Here is a 17,580-nt window from a genome sequence, read left to right as displayed (position 1 = left end):
GCCTTTTTTTTTTTTAAGAGGACTTGATTGAGAATGCATCTGTATAGCACCTAAAAGATCAAAGGTGCTAAATATATCGACACCTTCTTTGTTACTTTGTAGGAAACTTAATAAAACCAAATTTTAAGCAATTCAGCTGTAAAGTACTAATATAACTGGTAATTGTTATTACTAATGAGTACTTGTAAACCGTTCTTTCCCCTGCAGTTATTTATGACTACAGGAAGCTGAGACATCCTAGATGTGTATATCTGTAAGCACTTTATGTCTATATATGCACAACTATCCCTTTGTTCTCTTTCAGTAATAAAAATAAACATGTCATGATTAGGACTTTAGGGGAACATAAGAACCCAAACCCTGCTGTCAACTCTTAACAAATTCTAATTATGAATTGTTTTTAACTAATTGTAAGATTATAAATTTTTGTGATAATGGTAGTAGTTATATATGGCTAACTCCCTTGAGTTTGGTATAAGAATCAAAATGTATCTCATTTTATTATGAAAGCTCATGAGCTTTGAGTTATATTCTTTACATGTTCATCAGTTAGTCCGAGTAGCAAAGGAGATCTGCCAAAATCAAGCCCTTCCCTAACCACCACTCCTCCCACAAACAAAAACCCTAACCAACACTTCTTAACTCTAACCATTGCCGTTGGAAATGTCCATGTCAAGGATTGCTGTCTCCATCAGTTTTGGGACCAGTGTTTACTGTAGTGACTTAAATTTAAAGCCCTGGTAAAAGAATTTAGCAAATCCTTTTCCTCCTCAAACTTATTTTGTGAAGGATGTATTCTATTTTTATTCTACTTTTCACTGTTCTTTTCCTGGTAGCATTAAAAGGATAGGGAATCAATTTAACTCTCCTATCCTAACCCCAAAAACTCAACATACAAATGACTGCCTCATAGAGACTACATTGCAGTTTTCCAAGGATATAGAGATACTAACTTTGGCTAAATCTAATTCCTTTATGAAGTGATGCCTTTTGCCTCCCTTTCTTTCAGGAGAAAGTTGGAACATTAAGAGGTTGAAATGATTTCCAGATTCCATAGATGAAAACCAATCCCGAAGCTAGGAATAGTCATACACATCTGTCATTCCAGCACTTGGGAGGTAAAACAGGAAGATTGTGAATATGAGGGTGGACTAAGCCACATAGTGAGACTGTCAAAACTAAGCAAAGCAATCCCAATATGAAATCCATTCCAGAGATTTCCTAAAGCCCAGTGATTTTTCAGCCCTTTCACTGCATACACACCCCATGCCCCCAAAGAGATAGAGTAGCTTAGATGATGGGGCTGTCTGCAGATCAGTGCCCCAGTCTGCTAATAGGTTGTCATCTCTTGGTGATGCAAGCCATGCCCACCTTGGAACCTTTAGTGTATGGGAAGAGCTGGTTTTTCCTTTTTACCTCTCGTCCCCAAAATAAATAGTGGCCAGTCCCATTCAGTGTAAGGAATGAGTCCTTTAGCCCTTTCAAGTGGTCTGTGAGTTCTCCTTTCACATGAACCATGTGTTGCCTGCCTCAGCAGTTGTCACCTGAAAGGTGTTCTACAAACCTCCTATTAAAGGCTTGCACTTTGAAGCTAGGCATGCTGGCACACATCTGTAATCCCACACCCTAGAAGGCTAAGGCAGGAGGATCGAAAGTTCAACCCTAGCCTGGGCAACTTACCAAGACCTCATCTCAAAATCTAAAACTGAAAAAGGGCTGGAGATGAAGCTCAGTGCAAAGGCTGAGTTAAATTCCCAGTAAACCCCCCGACCAAGAGTTTGCACTTTGGCTCAGTAGTAGTGCAGTTCCTTTTCTTCCTGGGTATTCTTTCTAATGTCACTTCTTTTTTTCTCCCTAGTAGAAAGGCAGCCCAAACCCCTGAATACATGCTGCACAAACATGACTCCTGCAGTGAAACATTACTCCTCAAGTAATGAATTTCTTTCTGTGCTCAAGCCCATGAGGTCCTCTCCTACTTTCTGCCTTCTGAAGTACCACCTACTGTCTGAAGGAAGCTCTTAAGTCCTTGGAGTATGGTTACTTACCTATATTAGGTGTTTCGACTCCTTTGTTGCAAATCCAGAAAGAAAATATTTCTCTGAAAGAGCTACGGTCTTCTTTCACCCATTAGAATAATCCATGGGCCCAACCTCCAGCAGTAATGGGAGAAGGCTCCTGTGGTGACCGCCGATCTAGACATTTGCAAAGGAAATATGTTCTGAATGCTGCAGAGTGTCCAGTTTATTGAGCTCTCAGCATCTCTGGTGTGGTCTTAGGCCACATGTATTTTACCTAAGTTAACCTCTGCCCATCACTGCCCTTTCACTATCAACACTCTGGGGGCTTGCGCTGCTTCCAGGACTTCCCCTCCACCAGGGTGAGCTAGTGAGCATTCTCTTTGCATATACCTGCACTTCTCACAGTGCTAGTGTAGACTCTATACCCAGCCTAAACTCCAGGGAAATGGCAGGAGATTAGGTACAACAGCCATTGGGCAGACGAACCCTCATTCTTCACAAATACCTCCCAGGAAGAGATGATGGGTCAAACTAGACTAAACCAAACTCTCTGTATGTGTTACTAGGGAGTGAACTCGGGACCTTAGCATTATCTCCAGTCAACCCCCCTTTTTTTAAACAGTTCTTGCTAAATTGTCCACGCATCAAACCAACCTCAACCTCTTGAGACCATATTGCACAGACCTTGGTTTGTGGAATGTCACTTGCTATTTAGAGTCTGCCTGCAAGTCAGCTAGAAGCAGTGACAGCCCAACTCCTCTCTCTGTCTCTCTCTCCCTGACCAATGATCCTTGCAGTGGCCCTTTTTTCCACAGCAGACTGTGACATGGCACAGGGTGTCCAGCTGTGTCCCTGGCTGTGCTAACCCAGTCTATCTTGCATACTGTTTGAGGGAAATTAAAACCTCCATTATGAAGGTTCGATAACTGAGTCTGCCCAAACAGACTGAGAGATTGACAGGAGAGAAAGCATACAAGTTGTGCATGGGAGCCACACAAAATTAAAACTGAGCCCAGGTAAAGCAGGGCATGGTATATTTTTGGGAAGCTGAGGCAAGACAGTCACAACCCCACATGCTCAAGACTAGCTTGGGCAATGTAGCAACTCCGTTTCTTTTAAAAGTAAAAAAAAAAAAAAGAGAAGAAGGGCCAGATGATTGAGGCTTAAGAGCTATCTTCATGGCTGAGAGTGAATTGGGAGCTATAGGCAATTTTAGAGGGGTAGTAAATTATTTTAAGGGAACTTAAGGAACACAAAGCAGACAAATTTCTTGGCTCTAAGTACTTGATTTTCAGTCCCTTCTCCAGGGTTAGTCCTTCTTAGTCAATGAGATTTCATCACAATTGCTTTCTCTCTCTGGAAAGGGAGCTTCCTTTGGATATGGTATCTTCAGGTAAAGCCTGTTCATGAGCTTGAGGCAAAGAAAGATTAATAAGAGCAGAGGAAGGTTCGAGAGACCTTGGTTCTATGCTGTTTGTCCAGTTTAGCATGTCAGAGTACCATTTTCTCAATCCCAATAATGTGGTTCTTTCAAGATTATACTTGAAAAAAGTGATTTATCTGTGCAGAACAAAGGACTGGTATTTGAAAATGTATTTATTTATTGTTTGGTTTTTTTCTTGTTTGTTGTTGTTTTTGTACCAGGGATCAAACCTGGGTGAAAACAGATATTTAAAAACCAACCAGATGGTGCATGATGAGTACTAAGGGACTGTTTTGTGGATCCTGGAACAGTACTTTCTAAATCCTCAGTATCGTGTAGAGAAAGCTAAAAATAATGCATTTAAGCTAAGATTTTTCTTGCATCCAATGTCAGAACACAAGAATGCATGACTACTATTGTAGTGTCTTAAACCAAAGGTAGAAATGACATCAGCAGCCCAACCCATGATAACAGTGAGTTGGACAAACAGAAAAGTATGCTCTTGTGATGATGATAAACCCCTGTTGACAGACACTTTAGGGGAAGAAAATGGGGCTCAGGATCTACTACACCAAAACAGCACCTTGACACTTGAGAAAACAGAAGTATGGAAGTTACCCTCACCTTCCCATAAAGCAAGCTGTGGTGAAACCTAACTAACATCCCCTTGAGTGGGTCATAGGCTCTCATGGACCATGGAGATGCAGGAGATCAGGGAGCTTGTTCTAAGTCTGCCACCAAAATTATGTGGGCCACTTACCTTCTCTGGGCTTTATTTTATTTAGCTAAAAAATACTTTTGAACTAAAAATTTCCTAAGACGTGTTCCATACGTCCCCAGTAATTTCACTGATTAAAACATGCTCCCTTTAACTCTATCATTTTCCAGAAACCAGCTTGCTATTATCTGTGGTAGGTCACTGTAGAAAATAAGTAGAAAACAAAACAAAAAAAAATAAGTAGAGTACAGTGTATGCAGACATTTTTTTGACTGTGGAATCCTAATATATAGGAACACTGATCTAAGGAATAGCTTTTGGAAAAATTGAACTGGACACTTCAAATTCCCAGCCACAAAATTCTGTGCTTCTTTGGATTTTATTGAAAAGCTAAGGCAGACTTCCTCCTCTTTTTCCCCCGCTATTGTGGAGATGGAATCCAGAGCTCCTCTTTCACTGAGCTACATCCTAGCCAGGCTCAAACTTGTAATATTTTGCCATAGACTATAGAGTAGCTGGAGTTAGCATCCTGCACCACTATACCCAGCTCCTTTTTCTTCTGGAATAAAAGTTCTAATTCGTTTACCATCGTGTAGACAGATCTTTGCTTAAATCCAACGTGTCTACTGGACAGAAAATTAGAGTTCTTTTGTTTAGACTTGTACCTTGGTTCACAAATACTTCTGTTTGCAAACAATTCGGTTCTCAAAAGTGTTTGGCAAAATTTTGCTCACAAATTCTGCATCAGCTGACACAACCACAGCCATCATCCCCAAAATCCTAAAACAAACTAAGTTTATAAACTGAGGTACCACTGTACATTATCATGAAGCCCAAGCTCATTGAAACAGTGAGCTCTAGCTCCTTTACAAACAAGATGTAAATATTACTCATTTTGCAATTCTAACCAATGTAAATGTAGTCTTTTCTTTCACAAGTGAAATTGAGGATGTTAGACTCATTCTAACCTAGCTCAATCTCTGTTCTTAATTAATACTATGAGATCTCTGCCTCTTGTTTAATTGGAGGCACTGAACAGCATCTTTCACTCAATTTGGGGATAAGAACCACTTGGGGCCAGCCAAGTATTTACCTGGTTTAAAGCCAGTGGATTCAATGGGGTATCTGAAGTCTGTTTCCTGAGAGTTGGGAATTCATACCAGAGATGTGGTCTTAAATAGAACTCCAACTGGCTGGGTAGGTGATTTACAAAATGAAACATCTCTTCTGAACTCTTGCAAAAGGCTTAACATTTGAGTTGCCAGAAATAAGGGCCAAGAGCTCAAGGATCATGTGATCTGAAAGCAAAAATGTGTCCTGGGCGCCCATATTGGCTGCTCAGATGAAAGGAGAAATAGCTGAGGTACACTGAGGGTGTGCGTAATGGAAGGGGAAATGATCCATGACTGTGCTTAGCTGGGAGATGTCCTAAATCCCTGTCAGGACTTCCCTGGGAGAGTCACAGAGCTGGAGCCCCTGAAAAGTGCCCCCAGAGGTGCTTAATGCCTGTGCATTTGTTCCAGTGTGGCAGCCCAGGAGTCAGGTTGCCTAAAATGACATGGAGATCTTTTTTGTTTTCCTTTTGTGGAAACTAACAATGCAAACAAGAAAAAGCTATCAAGACCTTGCTATAAAAAGGGGTATGGGCCATGTCTTGTGTTCTGGCAGAGACCCAAAGGCAGGCAAAGAAGGGGAAGCTTCACATTGTGCCCTGCTTGAAAGCTGCTATCCTTTGTGCTGGTTAGAGGAGTATATCCTTTCTCTGGTTGGTGCTGAGCTGGAAGAGAGGATTAAAAAGTGAGGAAGGCTGTGTTTAATCAAGTCCTGGCCAGTTGAGGCCAATTGTTACAGAGATTTTTGTCAGGCTTTCCTGGGTTGTCATTAGAGCAGTCTTCTTTCCATCATGCTATAATGACTTTCAAGAAGGCTGGCCTCCTGGGCTGGTTGCTCCAAATTGTAAGTCTGAATTATATTTTTATATGTGGTCTAGCCATTGACCATTTGTATATGCAGACTCTAGTTTTAAGCAAATTCCTACAGGTAATTTTCCTAAATTTTATCATAATAAGAATATAGTCGGGTGTGGTGATACACACCTATAATTCTAGCACTCCGTGAGGCTGAAGCAAGAGGTTCACAAGCTCCAGCCTAGTCTGGGCAATTTAGTGATTTACTGAGACTCTCTCAAAACTAAAAATTTAAAGCCAGGCATGGTGACTGCGTGCCTATGATCCAAGCACTGCAGAGGCTGAGACAAAAGGATTACCACAAGTTCAGGGCCAAACTGGACTACATAACAAGATGCTGTCTCAAAAAACAAAATAGGCCTGGAGATAGACCTCTGCGCAAAGGCCCTGGGCTCAATCCCTGGTGTCCTCCCTAAAAGACTCAGACTAACCTACCTCCAATAAAGAATAAATTGACAAGAATATCCTACAGTTACAATTGATCTTTGAAGGACACCAGAAGTTGCGTATACTGTCCAGAAAACATGCATCTTGCCCCATTTTTTAATTTGATCTTATAAAACTGGAAAGGGCATGCTGGACCACAGTCATATTCTGAAACAATCTTAAAAAGGGAACTGCTTTAGGAGTGAAGTGAGAAAAAATAATTATAAAATGTTCTATGGATTATTCCCATCACAATAGCATTTTGTCGTAGACCTCCTTTTCACTTATGTGTCTTGTTTTGCCCAAACAAGGAGCACAAAAACAGCCCTCACAGTCCCCTGAAGAATTTTAGAAGCTTTGCATTCTCAGTGGCTGAGCTGGCACCATGATTTTCTCCAGTGATAAAGATTCACCTGGGAGACGAGTACTCACCGTGAACAGGGGTGTGATGTACTGGGTAGCTTGCTTCTGGGATTTTTAAGAATTCTTCCACCTCTCATACTATCCTGAGGAGGAAAAGGGGATACTAAATTCCACTGGGGGAAGGAGAGGTGGAGACAGCCCTTAGGGTGAGGTCAGCAGCATGTGAATATTAAAGCCAGCATGTTCTCACAAACTCTTGGAGTGGGTAATTGTCTCCTGATCACATAAGACTCCACAGAAGATGCTAAGTGTACAGTATGATGGCCAACTGGATCAGAGCTTCCACCTTCTTTGCACTCACATTTAAACTGCCCAGACTGTGGCTGGCAGTGTATCTCAGTGGTGGAGCACTTTGCCTAGCATGTGGTGACCCTGGATTTCCATCCCTAGTGCCACAAAAATATAAATAAATTATCCAGCTTGTCCATATCTGTGCTGCTGGATAAACATGATTTCTCCCCCTCCCAATGTAGTGTTTTGCATTGTTGGACATTGTCTGGTTCATGCAACCTTCTTGTTTTTCTCTTCTTTGCTTATGTGCATGTGTATGGGGGGGGTACTGTGATGCTGCCTTTCTAAAGTTAGGTAAATACTGTGTGGTAAATACATAACACCTAGCTCTCCACAAACATGCAAAGCAAACCCCAAATGCATACAAATTATAGATTGAGATGACACATAGGATGTGCAGCATACAATTATAAAAAAATAAATTACTCAATATGCTGGGATTACAGAGCTGCCACCAAAACAAGAAAGACAGACGTACATCAGAACTTCACTCATACATTAATAGCATAAGCCATTTCTTTGCAGAATTGAATAATAGGTTTTTGGTTTTTGGCGGGGGTTGGGTAGTGGGGATGGAACTGGGGTCCTTGGGCTTTGTGAGGCAGGTGGTAGAACCACTGAGCTAAATCCCCAGCCCCAGTAGTTTTTAATACTACAACATTTTCTCAATTTTCTGTGCTATTCACAGTGCAATGGCAGGCCGGGGACCCCAGTTCAGTCCCCAGTACCAAAGACAAACATAGTGTAATAGCTGTAGAGACAACATTTTTTAATTTAAACTGCATGATTAACAGTGCCTCCATTATTCTTTTATGTTTAGAGCCCAGACTAAAGCAGTAAAACTAAATCAACCCATCTTAGGGCTCTCCCTGATTTCTATGGTAAAACTATTCCCACAGAGTCCATTAAAAGAGGTTGGAAGTGTGCAGTGAGTAGCAGCTTAATTTTCCTAATCACTGTACTTAATTATCAGCTCTCAAGATACCTGAAAATTTAACCATCACCTGTCATGAGTCAGTAGAGGCCAACTCTAGCATGTCATTGGTCATTTACATGTTGTTTTCAGAGTATAGAATAAGCCTATTTCAGATCAGATGGCAATAGAGACTGTATAGCATAAGCAGTCCAAATCACAGTCACCCTCCTGTGAGTTCGCGACAGATTGTTTATTGATCTCTCATTAATTCAGGCAATGTTACAGAGGAGCTACTATGCCAATCACTGTGCTCCTTGAAACGAGCAGTCCCACACTAAACAATATAGACACAGCCCTGACTCAGATGGTACAATGTCAGCAAGTTATCCGTCCACAAAGATGCTACTGAATCCCTTTCCTCCCTGGTCAACTCAATTGAACCAGACAATGAGGAGCCACTCTTTACTGCTGCTTCTTCCTGCTCCATGGCAATTCACAAAGTCCTGCCTGTTACTCCTGCACTCCAGCTTGTGTCTCTCCATGTCTCCACCTCTGTTTCTGGACCTTGGGACCAGCTCCCACCATCCTCCCCTTCACCTCTTTGGTGGCCTTCCATCGGGCTTCCTGCTCCCTCCCTGCCCAGGCCAGGCCACCCTCCACTCGGAGACCAGGGTGATTTATGGACAAATCTGCTTTGATAACATTCTTCAATTTAAAGTTCTTTGGCCACAGATATGTGGAGTATCTTTACATCCAGCTGCTAGGGGGTGTGCTCACCAGCTGGTGACTTTGACAAGATGACAGCTGTGCATCTGTTTCCTCATCTGCAGGATGAGAACCATCACAGTACTGACTGCATTTGCGCAGCCTGCTATAACAGTACCATGGACTGGGCGTCTGCCTTGTAAACAATGGAGATTGATAGAGATTGATTGATTGATAAATTGTTAGGCTGAAAGTATGAAATCAAGGTGCCAGCATGGTTGGGCTAACTCCTGGCTTCTCTCTGGGTCCTCACCTGATGGAAAGGGGCTAGAGAGTGCTCAAGGATGATTTCTTAAATCACTAATCCATCAGTGGGGCTTCATCCTCATGACTTAGATCACCTCCCAAAGGCTCCAACACCTAATATCATCACAGGAATTTGAGGGGGATGTAAACATTCTGTCCAAATTTGATATAAATACAGGAAGACAAAACTGCCTAAATAATTGAAATTTAAAAACACATTCGAATAGCCCATAGATAAAAGTATGATAATCAAAACTTGTGAAATGTAAACAAATTAGTATCAGGATAAATTCAGTCAAATGTTTATTTTACTTGAGAAAAAAATGAAAATTAGGAAACCACACATCTTCAAACATAGGAAATTAAAAATCTTTTTAAAAGGAGGTAGGACTGGGGATTTAGCTCAGTGGTTCTCCTGCCTGCTTTGCAAGTGCAAGGACCTTAGTTCAATCTCCAGTACCAAAAATAAATTTTAAAAAGGAGGTATAAGTGAAATAAATTCAAGGGTCTGTGAGAGGGTCTGTGATGTTCTTATAAAAGATTGATGAATTTGACAAATCTAGGATGATATATGAATTTTTAAAACGACACAAATGAAAATAACCAGATAATTTTTTAAGAATACTGTCATATATTTAAAAACTTGGAAGTTGAACAATTAGCAGGAAATCTTATTACAAAGAAAATTTAAACCAAATGACTTTACTGATTGCCATCAACTATAAAGGAACTCAACCCTCCAGTCCAATACAAAACATTTCCAGAGAATTAAAAAAAATATGTACAAAACACTTCTTCCTGACCCCAGCTCCCACCATGAAGCCAACACTGTACAATGTTGATACCCAGACATGACAAGGACCAATCAGAGAGGAAATGATATACTCTCACACCTTTCATTCCCTCCCTTCCTCTAGAAATTGCTATTGCAACAGACTAATCTGTCAGCTAAGTCTGATCAGTTGTGTTTGAACTATCGTTTTCGGATTAATTTGGAGGAAACCTAGACAGAACAATCTAATAATGAAGACTGCTTTTAGGGTCCTGTTTCACTTACTTAAATTAATTCTTAGGCATTTCTCACACTTAATTTTGAGCAAAACATGAAACAGGTTAACATGAATTCTTTAGAGATAGAAAACAAGTCACCTGTTTTTGTTGTCAGTCATCTTCTCAGCCCAGCCTGGGGCTGTTGGGACCGAGGACCCCTGGGAGGATTGACTGTGGCTCACTGGCTCAACTCAAGTCAGAGGCCTCTTAAGCCAAAAGGGCAGAATTTACTTTACAGACACAAATACTAGCTCACAAAACTACTTCCAGTGATTAGAAAGTGCCAGGCCCCTAAGTCTTTGTGGTATAAATACAAGACAGGGAGAAATACTTCTCCCCTCTGGGGCAAATTGACTCATAGGTAATGTTTATATTTCCATAAAATATTTAGATAACACATTTTTCTGGGGAAAAATCCTTAGCTACATTATATAGCAAAATATCTTGATAAATTCATAACTTAGTAAAAGCCCCCCCATAAAGGGAGGATGAATGAAAGTGTAAAGTTATTAAATAAAACTTTTCTAGCAAGAACCCATGTGTTCATTTTCTGTTGCATTTGAAACAATACAGCTATAAACATTCTTGCTTAGCTTGCAAGCATCCAATGTCAAACTAAATAGCTGTACAGTGACTAGTACAAATAAAATGGAAGATCACTGTCTGCTTGCCCAGTGGATGAGACAAGTGTCAAGGAGATAGATAAGCCTCCAAATACAAATGCCATGGTGGAGATATATATGTATGTGTGTGTGTGTGCGTGTGTATGTATATATATATGTGTGTGTGTGTGTGTGTGTATATATGTATATAAATGGGGTATCACTGTATTAAATCCCCATCTTGTATATGTGTATGTGTCACTGACAACATCTTTTAGTGTTAGATTCCACCTCAGTTTTCTTACTGCTCTGTGTTTAGGATTTTTCAGGGTGTTATTATTTTCAGGAATGAGTATGTAATTCAAGGGAAGCTCTGAGTTACACACCCCCAGCCTCTGAACTAAGTCTCCATCCATAGTGAGAGAAAATGGGTGTGACTGAGTATAGCTAAAATACATGAGTTATTGTATCTGGAGTTAGGTTTTGATGCATCATAGCAAGCATAGATGTAATTAACCAGAGAGCTAGGATATGTATGGCCAAGAGAAAAGAAAAGTGTTTCTCCTAGAGTCTTGTTTTTTGTGATGAAATCATTGATCCCTGGCAGATGAATCAGGCATAGAGTTAACCATGAGAAATGAAATTAATTCTGTTAGGTAGGTGCAGATAAAGTGTCACAGCTAAAGATCAAAATGATTGACTATTGGAAATTCCATATAATTCAACAGAATTCTTCCACGAGATACTAATGCAGCATTGTGTGATTAAATGTTGAGCAGCCTTTTACTGTATCACATCCTGAAGGGCATAAAGCCATAGGAAGGCAGGCATGAACAGAAAGCCCTGGAGAGCCAGCAAGGACATAGCACAGTGTAACTTGAAGACCACAAAGACCTAGTAGTAACAGCAACAAAAGCCAAATCATTCTAGTTCAAAGCCAAGATGTACAAGGCCATTAGAAAAGAAAAGAGAAAAGGAAAAACCAAAAAGGATTTTTGTCCCCAAAAGGATGTCAGAGAAGCAGGTCATGTTGGTACATGCCTATAATCCTAGAACCTGGGAGGCTGAGGCAGAAGGATCACAAGTTCAAGCCCTGCCCAAGAAATGTAGCAAGATCTTGTCTCCAATTTTAAAAATGGTGGGGCGTGTAGGGTGGGCCAAGGTGAGACAATAGAGATGAGAGCAGCAGGCACTGGCTGTGATAGACCAACCCCAGCCATCTTGGGGCTTGACCTATGCACACAGTTATTAGGTTCCTCATTGTCACATTAATTGTCCAGCTGCTAGGTCTGTGGGGACCTTTGGCAAATGGATAAACTAAGCTTATTGGGGCCGGATGTTTTGCTAATGCCCCATGTAACAGGCAGTGGCCAGTGAGAGCTAGGTCGACGTAGAAGGCAGGGATCTAATGGGCAAGGCCTGGACTCCACATTCCCTTCTAGCAGACATAGAGCACATGGCCAACCCTAAAGGAGATGTACAGCCAGCCAGGTCACAAAACAACAGGTGCACAACATGAGCATATCTCTCCATAGATCAAATTACACGGGGGAGGGGGCGGCACAGCACACACTGACCAGGTGATGCCGCATGAGGTGGATCTCAGAGGGTCAGACAAACCCACTCATCTATTTCTGTGATGCCCACACCACCACATGGCGTATCCAATACCGAAGTCAGTATTATGCCCAGCATTTGGCACTACACCACCTATCCATCGCCCAAGCCAGATTATTGAATCACCCTTCTTTCCCACCTCCATATTCTCTTGCATTGATTATACCTTCTAAACATCCTCCACACCATCCCTGCTGACCCTGTGTGCTGGTTTTGTCTTCATCGCTTTTTTCCCCCTAGAACAGTGGACTGAACCCAGGGCCTTTGCCCTGAGCCACATCTCCAGACATTTTTTAAAATTTTGAGCCAGGGTCTCATTAAGGTAACCAGGTTGGGTTCAAAATTGGGATCCTCCTGCCTCAGCCTCCCACAGTGCTGAGATTACAGGCATGTGTTACTATGCCTGCCTTGTTATCACTTCTTGTCTGGACAATGACAGCTGTTTTCTAACTCACTTCCTTGCCTCCATTCTGCTCTCCTGTTCCCCAGGAACCTTCTTTGAAAAACTAATGTAATCCAGACACTCCCTGTCTAGAGGCCTTACATGGCTCCCACTTCATTCAGGACAAATCCCAGGTTACTCAAGGTCCTTTTCACGATCCAGGGGTTCCTGGTCTTCTGGCCGCTGCCTACTGACCAGCCCCCTCTCTTGCTACTCTAAGCAAGCATACGCTCCACCTTGGCCAGTGTATCCTGGCTCCTGCACGTTCCTTCTCACAGGTGCCATTTTGTATACTACCCCCCCACACAACACACTGCCTGGAGTTACCCACACCATGACCACTTCCTTGCTTCTAAGCACAGGTGTTACCTAAGCCTTCCTAGATCCAGGGACTGTGAAGTCAATGTCCGCTGTTGTCATAATTTCATTGCTGTTTATAATTGTCTCCCCTGCTAGTCTATGAATAGCTAGTGGAACTGGTTCTAACTCAATTTTTAATTTCCACTTACCTAATAGTCTTCAAAATAATGTGTATTTAATCTATAAGATTAAAGTGACAATTCTGCCCTGATGGTCAATGGAAAATTCAAGATCTAGTTGTCTGATGTCATTGGTGCAGCTGGGCATTTAATGTGAGAGATAGCATTAAAGTTGATGATGGCTGATGAGAAGTGATCAGCAAACTGAAGCCAGGGAACAGCCGGTCCCCATTAACACACACACACACACACACACACACACACACACACACACAATTCTATTCTGACTGATTTCATTTCTGATAAAAAGGATATGATCTGAAATTCCTTTCTTTCGTTTCTTTTTTTTTAGTACTGGGGATCAAACTCAGGAACTTGCTCTTGCAAGGTAGGCACAGTACCACTGAGCTAAATCCCTGGCCTTTATAATCTGAAATTTCAAGATTTGTGCATGAAGTTTTTTCACTGCAACATTATTTATGAATGCAAAGTTCTCAGAACAACTAAAGAATGAATAATGGAGAGCTGATTGAATTATAATGCATTCCTGAGCTAGAACAAGGTATAACATTTAAAATGATATTCAAAACAAGTTTTTATAACGATGTGACACTTGTATCACAGGATTCCAAATACTTTGGGTGACATGGTTCCAGTTGTACAAAATGTGAAGGATCAAGGGAAAGCAGAGTTAGAGGGGACAATAGAAACCCCCGAGTGTGTCATTTGGAGAGAAATATATATACATTATCATGCTAGATTATAAGGAAAGACATACAAGGACTGGGCACAGAATGAATGGGCTGCTTAGACACTCACTGCCCCAGCATAGAGTGACTTGTTGCTATTGCTCTGTCTTAAGTGAGAAGTTGAATAAGCAGACTGGCAAGTGATAATGGACTAGTCTGGTGACATCTGCATGAATTATAAGGGAACTGTGCAGGTGTGGGGCTGATGAATTATTAAATGCTATATACCAGTTTTTAAAATTGCTGCTATATGAAGCAACATGAAAAAATCTCACAGGTGTAACATTCAATGAAAATCAAACATAGAATGTGGTGCTGTATGACTTTGTTTTTATTGTTCAAACACAGGCAAAACATATCTATTATGATAAACTAAAATAGTGGCTACAACCGGAAGGAACATCCTGGGGAAGTACAAAAACAAAGCCTTCTGGGATGTGGGGACCGTACTACATCTCAACTTGGTGATGGCTATGTGGATAAATATACACAAAATTTTAATAATGTACACAGTTACAGTTGCATACTTTATGTATGTTGCATCTTCCCAACGACTCCTCATTTGGTCCAGCATGCTGGCAGCCAGACCTATGCCCTCCAGCAAGACATGAGCGCTGTCTACTGATGTGGAGCAGTTATATCTGTTTTTTTCTTGTGGCAAAACAATTAGCTTAAAACATTGGCAATCCCATGATTGCTGGCTGTAAGTAGTTGGGCATTTCCTTTGCTCCACAGGTTGATTCTTGATGTTTCACCTATGGCTGTTCCAGCTGGACTCGGGCTGGTACCCTCAAGAAGATCTAGCTGTGGCAGGTGCTATGAACTATGACAGGTCTCTCTCCATGTGATCTCTCCAGTAGAAAGTCCAGACTTTCAGAAGACTGGAAACAGAAGGAGTAAAACCTCTTAAGATCAGTTATAGAGGCATACACTATAATTCCCAACTCATTTTACTTGTCAAGCAAGTTGCAAATGCAGCCTATATTCAAGACTCTGCCCCTTGATGGGAGACATGGCATAGTCACAGTGAAAGAGTGTGCCCTTTGGATCACAGTGTAAGAGGAAGACCTAATAATACTGATATCCAGTTCCTTAATAAAGTAGGTCAGGCATATGTACAACAAAGTCTAGGGTCAACACCCACATGTTCAGAGCTTCCAAGCTCTCAAATAGGAGCATTCAGCCAAATCACTGTATATCTGGAGAAAATTTCTAACATAAAATATGGAGACTTAAATGAGCCATAAAGAGCAACTTGGAGGAAATAAATTAAAAACAGAGAAGGAAATATTTGAAAAATGTCATTAATGTCCTAGAATAGAGAGAAAAGGAGATATACAACCATGAGAAAGGAACAGGGCCTTCTATAAGAAGGAACATTTAAAATGGGCATGGTGGTGCAATGTGTAATCCCAGCACTCTAAGAAGCTCAGACAGAAGGATTGCAAGTTTAAGCCCAGCCTGGGCAACTTGGTGATTTAGGGAGACCATGTCTCCAAAGTTTAAAAGAGGCCTGGGGATATAGCTCAGTGTGAAAGCACTAGGTTAAGTCCCAGGTGTTGCCCCCCTCCCTGCCAAATCAGGGAACCTCTTAAGCTTAGTTAAGTTCAACTTAAGCTTTACTTCCAAGATTCCCTTGGAAACTAAAGGCATAATAGTATAAATGAAAATCTCAACAGTCTGATAGGAAAGGAATGTTGACAAAAAGTAGAGCAAATAGACAAATCAAGACTGGTAGAGAAATTAGAGGACCAAATCAAGGTGACCACTTCCAGTTAATAGAAACACTAGAAATAACAGAGAACATGGGAAAGGACATTAACAAAACAATTTTCAATAGAACATTTCCAAACTGAAGGACTAGGGTTGTGGAGGGAAAAACAGCACACCAAAATCCAGCCCAGTGGACAAGAAAACCTACTCACAATCTTGAAATGTCTTAACACCACAGGCATAATGAAGCTTCTACATTCTTCCAGAGAGAGAAGAAATTTAAGTGAAAGTGAATTCGTATTATAATGACTTAGCAATGGTATAGAAACTAACAGAGAAACTAACAGAAGTGCTTTCAAAATTTAGGCACTTCTAGGGAAAGTGGGAAATCATTTCCAAAGAAGGTTTTATTCCTAGCCCAACTATCAAGAAAAAGTAAAGGTAAGTGAATGACATTTTCCTACATTCATAACCTCAAAATATTTGCCCAGGCTGGACTCAAAGTTTCTATCTCATTATGGAACACAAATCTGCATGTGTATTTCCTGAAGGAGCTCTTTGTAGCACACTTCTTGCTACACTATTTTGAGTATTCCCAATTCAGAAATGCATTTTGCATCATCCTGAAATTAGTAAACATAAACGTTCACATTAATGAAAATTAAGACACAGTTGCACAGTGTAGGATGATTACAAGGTGTAGGAAGATTTTCAAAGTCTGATAGGAGAGCCTAGAGCTTGGTTAGCCAACAAAGTTATTCCAAAATATAAAGAGAGGGAGAAAAAAAAGTGATGATAAAAGTAAAAAGCAAGGGAGGGTGGGTGGAGTCTGAGGATAGGTAAAGGTAGTGAGAAATGTGGGAATTCTGAGTATCTAAAACTGGAGTGACTACTGGATTTACCCGGGGAACACTGAAAACTAGATTCCTGTTTCCCATATTCTAAAGCTTAGATTCAGTTGTGCAAGTTGAGCTCCCAAATGTGTATTTGTCAGAGGTATGCCCAATGCATGTAAGATCAGCCTTGCATGGAAACCTGTCCTGGAGTCGGGTAGAAATGCACCATTTGGGACAAACTGCTTCTCCACTTATTAAAAATCTTGCAGGAGATTGAACCACTCTTTGGATGAGTAATACAAAGGAGGAGATGTAAGATTTTATTTTGCACACTTGTGTTGGACAGCTTGTAGAGAATGAGAGATTTCTTTGCCCAGACATTTTTTGATGGTTATAGTACATATAAGAAGAGACATTTTCCTTGGACACATTTCGTTGTGGGGTTTGTTTGTTTTGGTTTCGGGTTTTTTTTGAGACAAGGTATTGCTATGAGTTCAGGCTGGCCTTGAACGCAGAATGTAGCCCAGGCTGGTCTTCAACTCAAGGTGATCCTCCTGCCTCAGCCTCCCAAGTGGTGGGATTACAGTCCTGAGCCACTAGGCCCGGCTCACACATTGTGGTTTAAGAATATTTACCACGATTTACGCGTAACAGGCTTAGTTTAAAATACGTTCTTACTGGGCCGGGTGTGCCCAAGAAGCAAGAGCCCCCGTGGGAGCTGTCCGCGGTGCTGAACGCGATAGCGGATTCCAGCCCTTTTTCTCTTTCTCTCGAGAGACGGGTCTTAAATTCTCCCCTTCCCGACTCCGGCCCCAGCTTTGTATTTTTGTCTCGGGCGGCAGAAGGCCTTGGGTCCTGCCTCCTCCTCAGCCCCGGCGGGTGGCCGGTCCGCGACCCCA

Source organism: Fukomys damarensis, unplaced genomic scaffold (genome assembly GCF_012274545.1).
Source record: "Fukomys damarensis isolate Sample0158 unplaced genomic scaffold, DMR_v1.0_HiC HiC_scaffold_14, whole genome shotgun sequence".
Lineage (NCBI taxonomy): Eukaryota > Metazoa > Chordata > Mammalia > Rodentia > Bathyergidae > Fukomys > Fukomys damarensis.
Note: the sequence above shows the minus strand (reverse complement) of the source record.